Source organism: Pempheris klunzingeri, chromosome 19 (genome assembly GCF_042242105.1).
Source record: "Pempheris klunzingeri isolate RE-2024b chromosome 19, fPemKlu1.hap1, whole genome shotgun sequence".
Lineage (NCBI taxonomy): Eukaryota > Metazoa > Chordata > Actinopteri > Acropomatiformes > Pempheridae > Pempheris > Pempheris klunzingeri.
The window spans coordinates 17,830,457-17,843,601 of record NC_092030.1 but is presented as its reverse complement, the minus strand read 5'-3'; positions in this window follow the sequence as shown (position 1 = coordinate 17,843,601).

Here is a 13,145-nt window from a genome sequence, read left to right as displayed (position 1 = left end):
TGATAGCCCGTCGGGTGCCGTCTGTCATGTTGTTTTTATCAAGTAAAGTAGCAAATCAAAAGTCTGTAGAGAAACAGCAAACAACAATAACAACATCCACTAAAAGACCTGAAGGCACTGACTGTTTACAGCGCTGTTGTTTGAGATGATTTTCCTGTGTTAGTGACTATGTGTGAAAAGGCTTTCTTTGCATGAGTGTTTTCTATCACTCTGGTCTGCTCTTCTGAATGTCTTTTGCTGTATGATACTATAAAAAAAAAAAGGGGGGGGGGGTGGGGTGGGGGGGTGGTAGAATACCATTGGGATTTGAGGATTTACAAAGATATTTACTTTTTTCCCCTGCTTCTTTGTATTTAGTTCTTGTTTTGTTTATTTCTATTTCTTTGCAATCATTTTACTTTTCAAATGTTCTTGTATCACTGTAACTGGTTTTGCCTTTCTGTATTTGTTTATTTGGACTGCGTGGGAGGAATCTATCTAGCTCACATTTCTCTGGAAAAAAAAAAAAGAAAAGCAGAATGTATCAAGTATTATATCCTGGGAACCTGGTCCTCCTATCTTCAATTCACATCATGCGCCTGTAGTAGGGAGAGTTTTCTTTCAGAGGATAATCCTGTCTCATGTCATGTTTTCCCCCACTGCTAGTGCGGGATGATGCTGTTTAAATGTATACCCTTGCTGAGGACAAAAGCTTTTCACTCTTTTTGCGCTTTGCTGGACATGTGTTGTATCTGAGATGAGATAGTTAATGATTCGTGTCAATAAAACAGAGAAATCTGATGCTCGGATTGTTGCCTTAAAAAGCTACAAGCTGCCATGTGACGGCACACTTCATCACATCAAAAGTAATGCTCTTATTTCTTGCCTTTTAGATTATGCTGTTCTTTTGTTGAGCTGCTGGAAAAGAGTATTTAGCATTTAGAGCCTTAAAGCGAGGCTTTGTACCTCTCCTTCCTCTCGCAAATGAAAAGCTGAATTTCTGAATGCATTGTGCAGGGCTTTTGCTGCTATAGCCTCACTTGGTTTGGTATGACCAGTAGCTTAGAGTGGCTAATGTTAGCCACGTGTAGCTTTTGTAGAAGACAGGCTCGCTTTAAGGTTTAAAAATACATTACAATGATGACCTTTGTACAGTTTAGGAGCTATTACAGTTTTTATTTTTACCATTTGCTTCTGTCACTGATAATAACTGTGGCAGCATTTGATACTCTTCACTTGATATCAAATGCTTAAAGGTTTTGTTAGCAGCTAAACATTTCTTTTACAGTGATTTTATCTGTCACTGTCTTTGTCTTAGCAGTGTTTTAACTGGACCTGACTAACCCCTATTTGTGTCTCCTTCCCATGACTTGACATTTCTTTTATTTGCACGTTGTGATGTCTTCTTAGTGAGGCAAAACTGTCCACTTTTTGTTCACTCAACAATTTTATCTCCGTCTTTGTTCTGCACTCCTTTTCAATTACCCCTCACCGCTGCTCTTTTTTCTCTCCCTTATCCTCCAGCCAGTCTATCTTTCCCGCTCTTTGTTGCTCCCGTTCCCTCACTGCCTCTTAGTCCTCTGATGTTTCAATCGATGAATAAATGATTGCTTCTATTTTCACTCTGAGTGCTTGGCCAACACAAGCTGCTTCGCTCCCCAAAAAGAGTTCGAGATAGAATTTTAGGAGACAGACAGAAAAAACATAGAGAGACAAACATGTTCGGCGGAAGGTCTCGCAGCGTATGACACTGTGAGCTGTCAGTCAGGAGCTGAATATATTTGCATCTTTAAGCGGTGATTGGCGCATCAAGAGACATAGCAGCACTCTCTCTAGTCCCAGTTCTCCCACCCCCAACACATACGCCTGTGAACCTGACAGTTGCATTTCATTTCATCATTCTGCACGTTGACTCTCTTTTCATTTCTGCAGCAATGTCTTGTTTACTCCAGATTTAAATAGGAGGGTAGTGGCAGGGTAATTATCATATGCATACCTCGTCCTCTAAATGCCATGACTACCGCAGCAGCACTTTTGGGAGCAAAGGACGGACACAGTGAGAGGTTTGACCTTGCTTGGGCCAGCTGTAAGGTGCATCATTCCCCCCAAGGACAAAACCACTTATCAGTGTTAGAAAGCTGGTGCATACGTGCCAGCGAGAAGCTTGCAAAAATGTTGCATAGCACCACAGTTAACACTTTGCTTTGCTGGAAAAAATTTGACAACACGTTGTCACGATTGTAGACCCCCGCCCCCACCATTACATAATGTACCTTTGCAGCTGACTCTCAAGCAGCGTCTCTACGGCCTCTTTGTGCATTTGAAGGTTGAGTTATGTAGCCCCGAGAACTGTCAGATGGCTATTGAAGCCGACACAAACTGCTAATTTATGTTGAACATAACATGACTCATTTGTGCAGCGCCTTGCACTTAAGAAGCGAGACAAGTTGGTATAAGTAAAATTATGTAACACGGTAAGGGGAAATATGTAAAAAATCATGACACCGCACACCAAAAACAGCAAGAAGAACGAGGATCATAAATACATATACATATATAAATACATATATGCAACAGCGACATATGAAGCAGAGCTTCACTTCAAGCAGAGCATTGAAGTTGCTGGCGTTAGCTGATTGATTGGCATCAGCTGCATCATTCCTGCTTCCCCATCAGTGGCTCATTCATCAGCTGTGTGGCTCTCAGAGGACTAGTAGTGTACAGCCTGTATAAATAAGGGGAGGTAAGGTGAGTTATCAGCAGAAACCTTGCTGCTGCTCAGATTGTGTGAGAGCTCCCTAGCAGAACCTTTTATACCACTGTCTCCAACTGAATTGTTGCCATTGTGTTATACTGAATCAACACCTCTGATGTTCTCAGAGAGCACTGACCACTATGAGGTTTCCCAGATTAGTTACTTCTGTCTCTGATTGTGCATGCATGCAGATATCCACATGTTTTTGATAGCAGTGCAATTTAATTCACTGTGTCTGTGACATACATTTTATATTCAGAGACCTGCATTTATATTTTGTTGTACTTCATGCTTGTTATTCTAATACAAATTGCAGTTTCATTTCATTTCTGTCATATCGAACCAAAAGTTGGATACACACTTGGTTTGATTCCCCCCTTAAGTTCTGCAATCCAACAAAATGGTCAAAATGTTTCATTTAAGATATAAAAACCTGATTAATACATAACTGTCAAGAGAACCAAAGCAGTAATATTTCCACAGCCCAGGACCTGCTCTGCACTGAAGCAATTACTGTGAGCCCTTTCAAATTTAATGCAAGGTGACATATCCAGACAGTTTCTCAAACACTTTCCTTTTCTTTTGGTATTTCATTACAAAATTTTCCATTCAGATTCATCACACGAGCAGGGGAACAAAACAGAAATAAAACCTAGGTCTTGCATTTTCATTGTAGCTGGGAGCAATCTCCAAGCTAAAACTATTACAAGCCCAGTGTGGGTTGGAATAACAGCCAATAATAAATCAATAGACCCATAAAGAATAGGACTGAGAGAGAAAACCAACAGCAATAAAGACAATTCATTTTAATTATGGTGCAATAAAAAGGAAAAGTAAAAAGAACTCAGATGTCCCTTTTGCAATTCTCAGTGCACTGGTTTCATTTACAATTGTGTCCTTGTCAGCAATTCAAACACCTGCTCTGTAACAAAATGTCTCCTTAATTAGCATTTCCGCTAATGCGCTGTTCACAGAAAGGTGCGAGCAAACATGCACAGCTGTGTGTACCACTTAGACTCTACATCACCACACCAATTCCAAAATCAGTCTCTGTGCTGTGTACATACCACAGTTCTGCAAAATACATTCACTAGTTTGCTTTGTCAGAAGCATAAATCAGTTACATTCAGTTGCAACGTGTTTGTCCGATACAAGAAGTGTGACATTCTCATACTGCACAGACGTCATAGGATGGATGGTTGGGCATGCAAAGCGCATACTTTAAAACTGGAGGCTGAGGTTTGCATCTCTATATTGTTGAATTTAGACTACTGCAGCAGTTGTTCAGGAAAAGATTGTGCTTTAATTTAAACAGTGAAAATGTCAACATGTTAATCTACACATTCAGCAGACACATGGCAAAATGAATATTCTTTTTTGGTGTTGTCTTTGTGCCACATGACGAATATACATTTAATATTTAATTATCGTTCTTTCTTGGTCTCTACCAACTCATGAGGGAAATATCTCTTAAACTGCTAAATGCTTCACAGTTAGCAGTTGCTAACTAGCTGCAGTTTGATGCCGCGCAAGTAGAGCACAGTGGGTTTTTAGATCTTCTGCTGCAACTAAAAGTGACTGCTGAGAGCAGTGAGAATACAATAAAGCAATAAAGTTGTGGAAAACCCAAACCATGAGCTGAAAAATGCTACAACACTCCACAGAACTGAGGAGAACTGTAGAGTCAAGTGATAATTTGTGGGGTTGTTACTACAAGTGGCCCTTTATACGTCCAAGTAATTATGTGATCTGTTGTTAATAAAAAAAAAGATTATAGCAGCTTTAATCAAGTGCTTTGAGTTGCCTCAATGTAAATTATGCTACAGCTTCCTGGAGCTGTTTGTAGGGAAATAAATGGATTCAGTGAATATTTTGTAAATATGTTCAGCATGAATATTTTCAGCATCGTAAATGGATTTGCTGATGCAAATTAGATTTTTTTTTTTTTTTTTTTTTTACAGGAAGGAAGGTTGATGATCCTTTTTTAAAAAAAAGTATAGCTGAGACCTGATGAGCTCCATCAGGTCTGACCTGTTAAAACTGCACTCACTAAAATTCTCAGCACATGAATAGAAACTACTCTATTACACATTAGGTTTTTTTGGATCCAAATCTTGGAGACCTAGAGAAGAGTCTGCTTTGAACCTTTTAAACCCCTGACTGCCTGTGGGCTTACTGAGGACTATGAGCAAAGCACTGTTCAGATTTCCCACCATTTTCATACCTCGGTCAAAAGGCTTATGGCAATTTGTGTTTATGTATTCATGGGTGCATAATTTGCGTGTATGTGAACCTTGTCTTATGCTGGTATATTCTGGTGTGTAACCAACCATGACTGTGCTCCATCAAGCATACAGTACACTTTCTTTCACACTTAAGTGGCCACATGTAGCGATGACAGTTGTGCCGCGTACAGCATTTTGCCCGGGCAATATGGGTGGTCTTTTGCCAGGGGTCAAGCCTTATGCGCGTGTGCATGTTCATGTGTACTTGCACATGCATGTGTATTTGTGTGTGGGTATGTATTACCAACAAGCTGTGGTGACAAAATGTGTGCCATCTGTGCACACGGGAGATTTCACACTCTTGTTCGTATTTGAGTTGTGCCAGTATTCTCATCAGGGACACTAGCCAATCATCACAGGGAAGCAAAGAGCAACAAGCTCCAGCCTGTTAAGCAGTCACACTGATAATAAGACATGGTCTCCACATAGGAAGAAAGTTGTTGAAAGTTGTTTGTTAGGCTTAATACTTGTTTGTGTTGATTTTCTAAAAGTCTACAGGACATATTGATTTTTTTTTTTTCACAGCTTGAAAATGTTCTATCAGCAAAACAATAGGTGCTTTTTCATCTTCGGAAATGTAGTTTCTCTTTTTTTGGCATGAAAGTAAAGTGTATCAGCGTCTTGTGGAGGTAGATAAGATGTGTCATTCAGGCGCGTCCTTTGTATCAAAATCTGTGAGCTGCGACTAAAGGTTTGAGATTAGGATCTTCAATGACTTTAAATTAGTCCTCGGTGAGGTGTGATCCACTAGAGTAGCCTTTGAGGGGTGACTCATGGGTCCTGATTCCGTACAGGCATTTCTAATCCCTGCTTCCAGATGATTTGAGGGCAGGCACGGATGAATTATTCAGTATCGGCTGTTCACCTGGAATGAAACCAAGGGAGGAATTCAAAATGATGTTTGTGTTGTAATTAGACAGTGCCGCTGACAAAGAACAATCTCCCGTCCCCACTTGTGTCAGAGCCTATCACAGACTCACATATTTTCAAAATCACTACCCGCTTCTGATAAGGGACTTAAATGGAGCCACACAGATTCCTCACCTGTGGAAAGACTCATTACAGCAGTGCAGTACTTTCTGTCTTCCCTGATTTGTGACTGACTCCACCATAAGATGTCGATATCACAATTACTTCAACCCCGTGCGGGCCTGCTCAAATGGAAAGCCTACCTATCGTCGAATATCTTCAATTTGGAAACTAATTCAGCGCTGTGTCCATCCATTTCACTCAGCTGCTGTTCTGCAGGAGTCCTGTCAGCGCAGCCTGATTACTCTGTTTCACCTGACACCTCAAGTCTCGCCAGAAGCAGTGAAGAGAACAGCCTTAGATGTAACTGGATCGATACCTCGAGGCAATTTTCCCCTTTTGTACCATCAACGCATAATTATGTGCTCAAACCCTCCACCTCTATCACATGCACAGTCTCTGACCTGCACTTTTAAGGTTGCATCGCACGCTTTTTCACATCTCTCATAGAAACTTGTCTCCTTTTGCTCCACATTTTATCTCTCGCCGTCTCTGCCTCAGTCATCAAGAATGCAAATTGGGAGTGACAGAGCAATTGTGAGTTCCATTGCTGAGAGATGGAGTGAAACAAGCTTGGCCAAGGTGCATGGGAAAGAGTCGAGTGCTGGGTGATTGAACTCTTTGGTATGCGTGGCTGTGTGTCTTTTTTTTTTTTTGTTTGTTTGGTGATGGGCGCATCTATAAATCTCTAAAAGTACAAATCTCAGATTAGCCTCCAAATCATGACAAACGCCAATCCTTATTCTAACATTATGATACATGACGCACATAGTAAATCAATGTAAAATTAGATATAGAGCAGTGCAGGGTAAGACTTATCTACTGATGCCGGAACACCAATGAGCATTGACCGATGGACTAATCCTAAACCAATATCACATTCCAGTCTAAATCCCACTGATCCCTGTTCATACATCTGTGCAAATGCAAATGTGGAGCTTGGGACATCCGCATGCACTAATGTGTGTATGTGTGCTGCATTTAGAAATACTGTGATGCTGTCTCAAAACCCTGCAACTGCGCAGTCCTGTACAGCTCTTCCCACCCCCATCTCTGCCCCCAGGTGCACTGAGGCAGAGAGCAGAATGGACCAGAGCCGTGTGCTTGTGACAGTGACATCCATCGCATGCAATGAATAATCAATGAACACCATCTGGTGCATACAACAGGGGAGCACAGCTCCAATCGTTTACTCCAGGATGTGTCTCCTCTCTCTCTCTCTCTCTCTCTTCATCCCACGCTCTGTCTCTTACTTTTTCACCATCTATCTCACCTGTTCTCTCACCCTCCCATTCCCACTTTTCCCACACATATTACCACTACACAGCAACTGTGTCGCTGTCTCTCATCATCGTGCCGCCTTCTTCTGCATCTCTATGCCCTGTTCTGCCCCACCACCACTCCCCATGCTCCTCGGTGGCCTCTGTGACAGGCTAGTCATAGTATCCCTCATTCTAATTCAGCGGTACAATTCCCAGGCAGCTAATAAGGTGACCTGCTGCCCTTTTAAAGGACATCTACTTCTAGGATTTATAGTAATTGAATAGCTTATTAGAGTTTTGTAAAAGAAGTGTAAAAGCACTCCAATTATACAATTTAAAGGACACCTGATTTAGGAAAACAGTTTCTTTCACAGAACTTACAAAGGTCTGACTATAAGAGTTATCTTTTTAAACTCTGTTCCCCTTTTCTTCATTTTACAACCTTTTTAATGGTTTCAGAAATTAAGCAATAATACCAGTACTACCAGCCATCAGCATTTTACATTTGCATCAGATGACCTCAGACTTGTACAGAGTAACTATCTGAGCAGGTCTAACTCTTTCCTGGCTTGGCTTGACACTCTAATAGCCCCCTGCATTTCATCCAGAACCACTGTTTTGACTTGCCATTATCTCCCCCAAACCGGCACCCATTTCACCCATCCCTTCTATTTCCTCTCTTGGCACAGCCTGAAAATCTGGCATATACTGCCAATAACTCAGCAGTCACGGATGCATGAGAAATTTTAAGCACAAAAGTTAGCCAGAAAGAGGCATAATGTGCTGTCATTACACTTGTCACTATATCAATAAATCAAACAGTAGGGATCATTTTGTTTCAGCCAAAAACAGAAAATTAACGAGGCGGTTGCCTTGCCGGTGTTATCACAAGTGATTTGATGACTAACAAGCAATAAAAACATAACTATTGTTATAAAAGCAGTGAAACCCCTTTACGAGTGTGCTGTTGAACGTGAGAGGGAGACCAAGAGTGTGATGGTGAATGAATCGGAGCAGAAGGAAAAAGTGTAACTGTACACTAAATGTGGTGTCCCCCAGTTCTGAGGGTGTCAAATACTGTCTCTGAAGTGCTGAGCACACTTGAACAGCTGGTACAGATTAACCTGAAAGTATCACGTAATCCTACTTTTGACTTTAGTATAAAACTCAGTGTTCACTAATCATTCTGACTGTTTAGAGCGAAACATATCTGCAAATGAAAAAAGTGTTATTAATGTTAGATTGTTGACTGAAGTTTTTTTCTTGGTATTAATTAGATTTTTCTTTTGGCATTTCATCAATTTTGTTTGTGCTGTATACATACCATAACACAGGGGCTGTTTTAATTAAAGCTGTAAGTGTTTTCTTAAGCAGAGATGCCACTGAGTGTTTTTATTTTTGTAAGATAGTAGCCTTCCATAAACACTTCAACACTCCAATTCGTAGGTGAGCTATCATCCGCTTCAGCTGTAGTTATGGCACCTTACGGTTTAAGCTTATTTTGTTGCACAACGTGTTCTACAAAGAGCCATTTAAATTTGTTAAGGCTTTATTTGTTCAAGAAAAGCTACAAAATAGGGGATGGAAACCACTTAGGGAAAGGTGCATAAGCATACAAATAAGAAAAAGAGAATTAGGGTTGGCCAGAGATAGTAGCCCAGTTGGAATGATCAGTCTCCCAAATTGAAAGATGTGCAAAATGTGGGAAGGCAAGCAAAGGCTTCATTAGCCCCAGGGCTGCAGGGAGAACTCTGCCAGCTACAGAAGAGAGCACTGAGAATGTTGTGATAGTTCATCAAGTCAGCATGCAAATAAAAGGCACAAAACAGGTGTAAAAGCAATCTGCATTATTCATGTTTCTGGCTTGTTGAAAAGAGAGGGAGACTTGATATGATCAGATAGACCCTTATTGAAGAAGTTACTTGAGTAGTCACAAAAAAGCAATTGCCAAGAATGTGCCAATTTAGTAATAACAAACAAATCCAATTGCATTTGCTTCTTGTAAAGCATTTTCTTTAAATCATTAAGGCTTGGATTTAAGGGCGTTTCCCCCATTTCACTGCCTTCTTGTTTCTTTCATGACCCAGGACCTGATGTGCTATCTTGCTGAAAATGAACAACAACTTCGCTATCTTCTTCGTGCCAGGATTACAGTAAACATCAAGTTATTTGTATAGGATGTATCTTCATGTCAAATCCAAGCTGCTACACCCAAATCAGTGTCAAGGTGAGCAACAACAGTAAAAAAGCACCTTTTGCTCCCAGTAATGACGGCAGGACTGGCATACACAAACAGGTTTTACCTCAGTGTTCTTAGCCTAGATTGTTTTTATTAAACCTACTACATTAAAAGCTGTTGAACAGTTTGCTGGGTAGTTTTCTTTTTTCTTTTGGACCAAGAGCTTGGTTTCATAATTCACCGGATGACTTACAACTAATAGGCAGGCTTAAAGCAGCATTTGAACGTGTAATTCTCATGACAAACCCGTCCTTTTGTGTTTTGAACAGCAGCTACTGCATGCTGGTCTTCTGTTGAGTGCCAGGTACTCTCCCAGAGAGAAAAGGCTTTGCCTTTAATTAATTTCCTGAATGACTGAACACAATTGAATAGTCATTTCCTAGCTGTCCAGTGGTGCTAACAGTGATAGCAGCCAAATATAAAAACTGGCCTATAAATGAACCTTGACTCTGTTTTGTGAGTGTCTGTAAACACAATGGCATAAAAGGGAATGCAGGAGAAAATAAGTCACACAGGGTGATCAGTTGTTGGAATCCCAAATAGAATATAAACATTTATAGCAAGTGTCAGCAGGATTCAAATGTGTGACAGTGCTGTAAATGTAGCCAACTGTAAAAGACAGAACATGGCTTTATTGCAGCTAAGGAACAATGAACATCACCCGGTGTGACCTCCTGGGACTTCTCTTTTGTAAGACAGAACTCCCAGAAAACACCAGGAGGGACTTGTCTTGCCCCAAAATTCACTGGGGTGAGCTGTTGAGTTGTGCCTCCATTGGCCTGTGCAGACTGATCTGGCATGCAGCCCCTCAATGGCTGGCACACGCAAACTAAATATGGCTGGAAGACAGGAGAAGAAAAACAGTCCTTTGTGTTTCGTTAATCCCAAATGTCCCATTGGTCTGAAATGATTTCAGCTTGTGGTTCTTGGCTTGAGATTACGAGAGGAGGATTTCCAGCTCCCTCGCCATCTGATTGCTCATGTCCTCTATGGGAAGAAGCGATGCAGATGCCACCAGCTTTACAAACACTACAACACAATCACCCTTTGTGATGTAATGTTGGTAATTACATCCACATGATACATTTATCAGACAATGGTGTTTTTACTTTTAGTCACAGCAACCTCTCGCAGCCTAAGAATCAAAACAGAACAACCATTTCTTTCTGTTCACCATGACATGAATATATACGCTGCTTTTTAACTTCCTGTTCCACATTCCCTCGCAGTTGGTGCACTTTTATCCTTGTTTAATTAAGGCAAGTTAAGGGACACCCCCCACGGCTCCCTGGGCTGAGAGCTGCCACTGTGGCTGACCTCTCTGTATAAGGAGGGAAAGGATGGCAACCGGGTAGTAGGTTGCTTTTAATTAGATGGGTAGCAGAGGGAATCGATGTTTTTCAGAAAATAAAAAAAAGATCAAACTCAAGGTTGGAACCCCTCTGTCCTGGTGTACCTGGGGTGCCTCTTTCAAAACGACAATGTTCAATGAAACTAAGCAGTCAGTGCCACCAGCTGCTATACTTAAGCAGCACAAACAGACTCAATGTTTGCACTTAAAATGGACAGAAATGTTTTCACTTCACCATGCAGTTTGCCACATGTTCCTGCTTGTCCCTTGTGAGTGCATTCTGTTTCCCTAACTTTGGAACAGTACCCAACCAGAGCTGCAGGACTTGACTCCATATCACCCACACAACAGTATACTCTCAGATAGCCACTGGCTGCTCTTGGTACAGACAGTTCAAGTTGTAGGAGGATGCTGGAGGTGGGAAAGAATCCCATATTTACAACATGTTCATGTTCACAGAATGGACAACTGTGTGACCCCAGAGATGGCTGTGTGTGTTAATATGGTGTGCATTAACGATATCACACTTTGCATCCATAACATTGTGGTCCATCTTCTTTAGTTTGCTTTTTTACACACTTCTATTATCAAGCGTCAAGTTGGAAGCAACTACTTTACAGTCACATATGTTGAGAAAACAGCAAATGTACAGGAGGTACAGTGTGCTACCACTGAAGATGTTGCATACACACTGAACACTGACATCACTGAAAGCTACATAGATGTTATGGGAAAATCTAACACTTTTAGATGAATGAATAAAACAACAGTTGACTGACATCAGTGTGATGTAAAGGGTATATCATACTGTATTTGTGTGTGTGTGTGTAGATTTTTCTTTATCTTCATCCACAGAATTAGTTCTCTGCAATTCTGAGTGGAAATAAATGAATACAATATATTTTTGATATATTTTTACTGTTTCTAATAGAAGATATTTAAGGATTCATCTGTTCAGACACCTCAAATTTAAAATTTACAATGTGCCACAGGAACAGTGGAAAGAAAGAGAAGCACTAGTGAGCGTGAAGAGCTGCAGACTGATGTGTGAAAACTGAGACAACACTCAGAGAACTCACACAGGAAATGAGCTGATGAGATCTTCTGTAACTATAACATTTGGCTGCTTTTCGATTAGCTCCCACTATCCATGAATGCTATGGTGCAAATTTAATCCTAGAAGAGCGATGGGTTTAGGTTTTCATGGGCACCAGACCATGGGTGTTATTTGGTGGCTCTGTATTTTCCAATTTCATCCCAGCATCTGTAATCAGTGATCTACATTTGCCCTTCTCTTACGGTCTTTAGAGACCCGGGGCCAGAAACTCGTCTAATCTCAAAGAAAGAAACACATTAATGTGCGATATAGCTTGGAGCCAAGGTCTCCACTGAAACTGAAACCAATGACCCTTGGCAGGAAATTGGCAGCAGCTTTTTATGGCCTAGATCAGGCTTTAAACCAATGGCAATATACTCTAAACATTCTCTCTCAAAAAAAAAAAAAAAAAACAGCCACTGAATTTAATTGAAATAGGTTTCTCCCACAAGTCAAGATAATGTAGCTCACAGCCAAATACCTGCAAATGCAGTACAGACTGTTTAAAAAGACAGCTTTGCTATATGTGCTAGAGTTTTAAAAACACAGGTGCAAGCTCAGTGACTTTGTTGCCTCCACAGATATGCATGCATTATTTTTGTAGCATCTGTTTTTTTTCTTCTAAGCACCATTCAAAGATGAACAAAGCAAAATGAGCACAATAGGCAATTTTTTGCCAGAATCAGGCTTATGCAAAGGGGAACAATCATAATTTCCTCGTTTTTACCTCATTTCATCCTTTCATTTCGTCCTCTTTTATCAGCAGCACAGAAATCCTGGAATCTACATTTCATCTTGCCATTAATAGATGGCAACACCGCTCTAGTATGCTAATTCATAAAGAGCTTTGGATAATCTAAATTGCCCATTTATTATGAGATTTCTCGCATGAAAGGGGCGAGTTGTTGAAATTCACAAACAGAGCAGCAGATGCAAAAGGTTCTCGCTTCACTTCCCAACTATCTCTGCCCTGCTTCTTGGAAAAAACGTGTTTTGTGAGATTTTATAACAGGTAGTAGAAAATCTTCACAGTGACAGAAATCAGGCCTCACTACTATTTTATACTCTGTGGAGTCATATTGCTGCAGCATCAGGGTATGGATTTCTGAGTCAGGGACCTGGAACGACAGAATGATATATACACAAAGC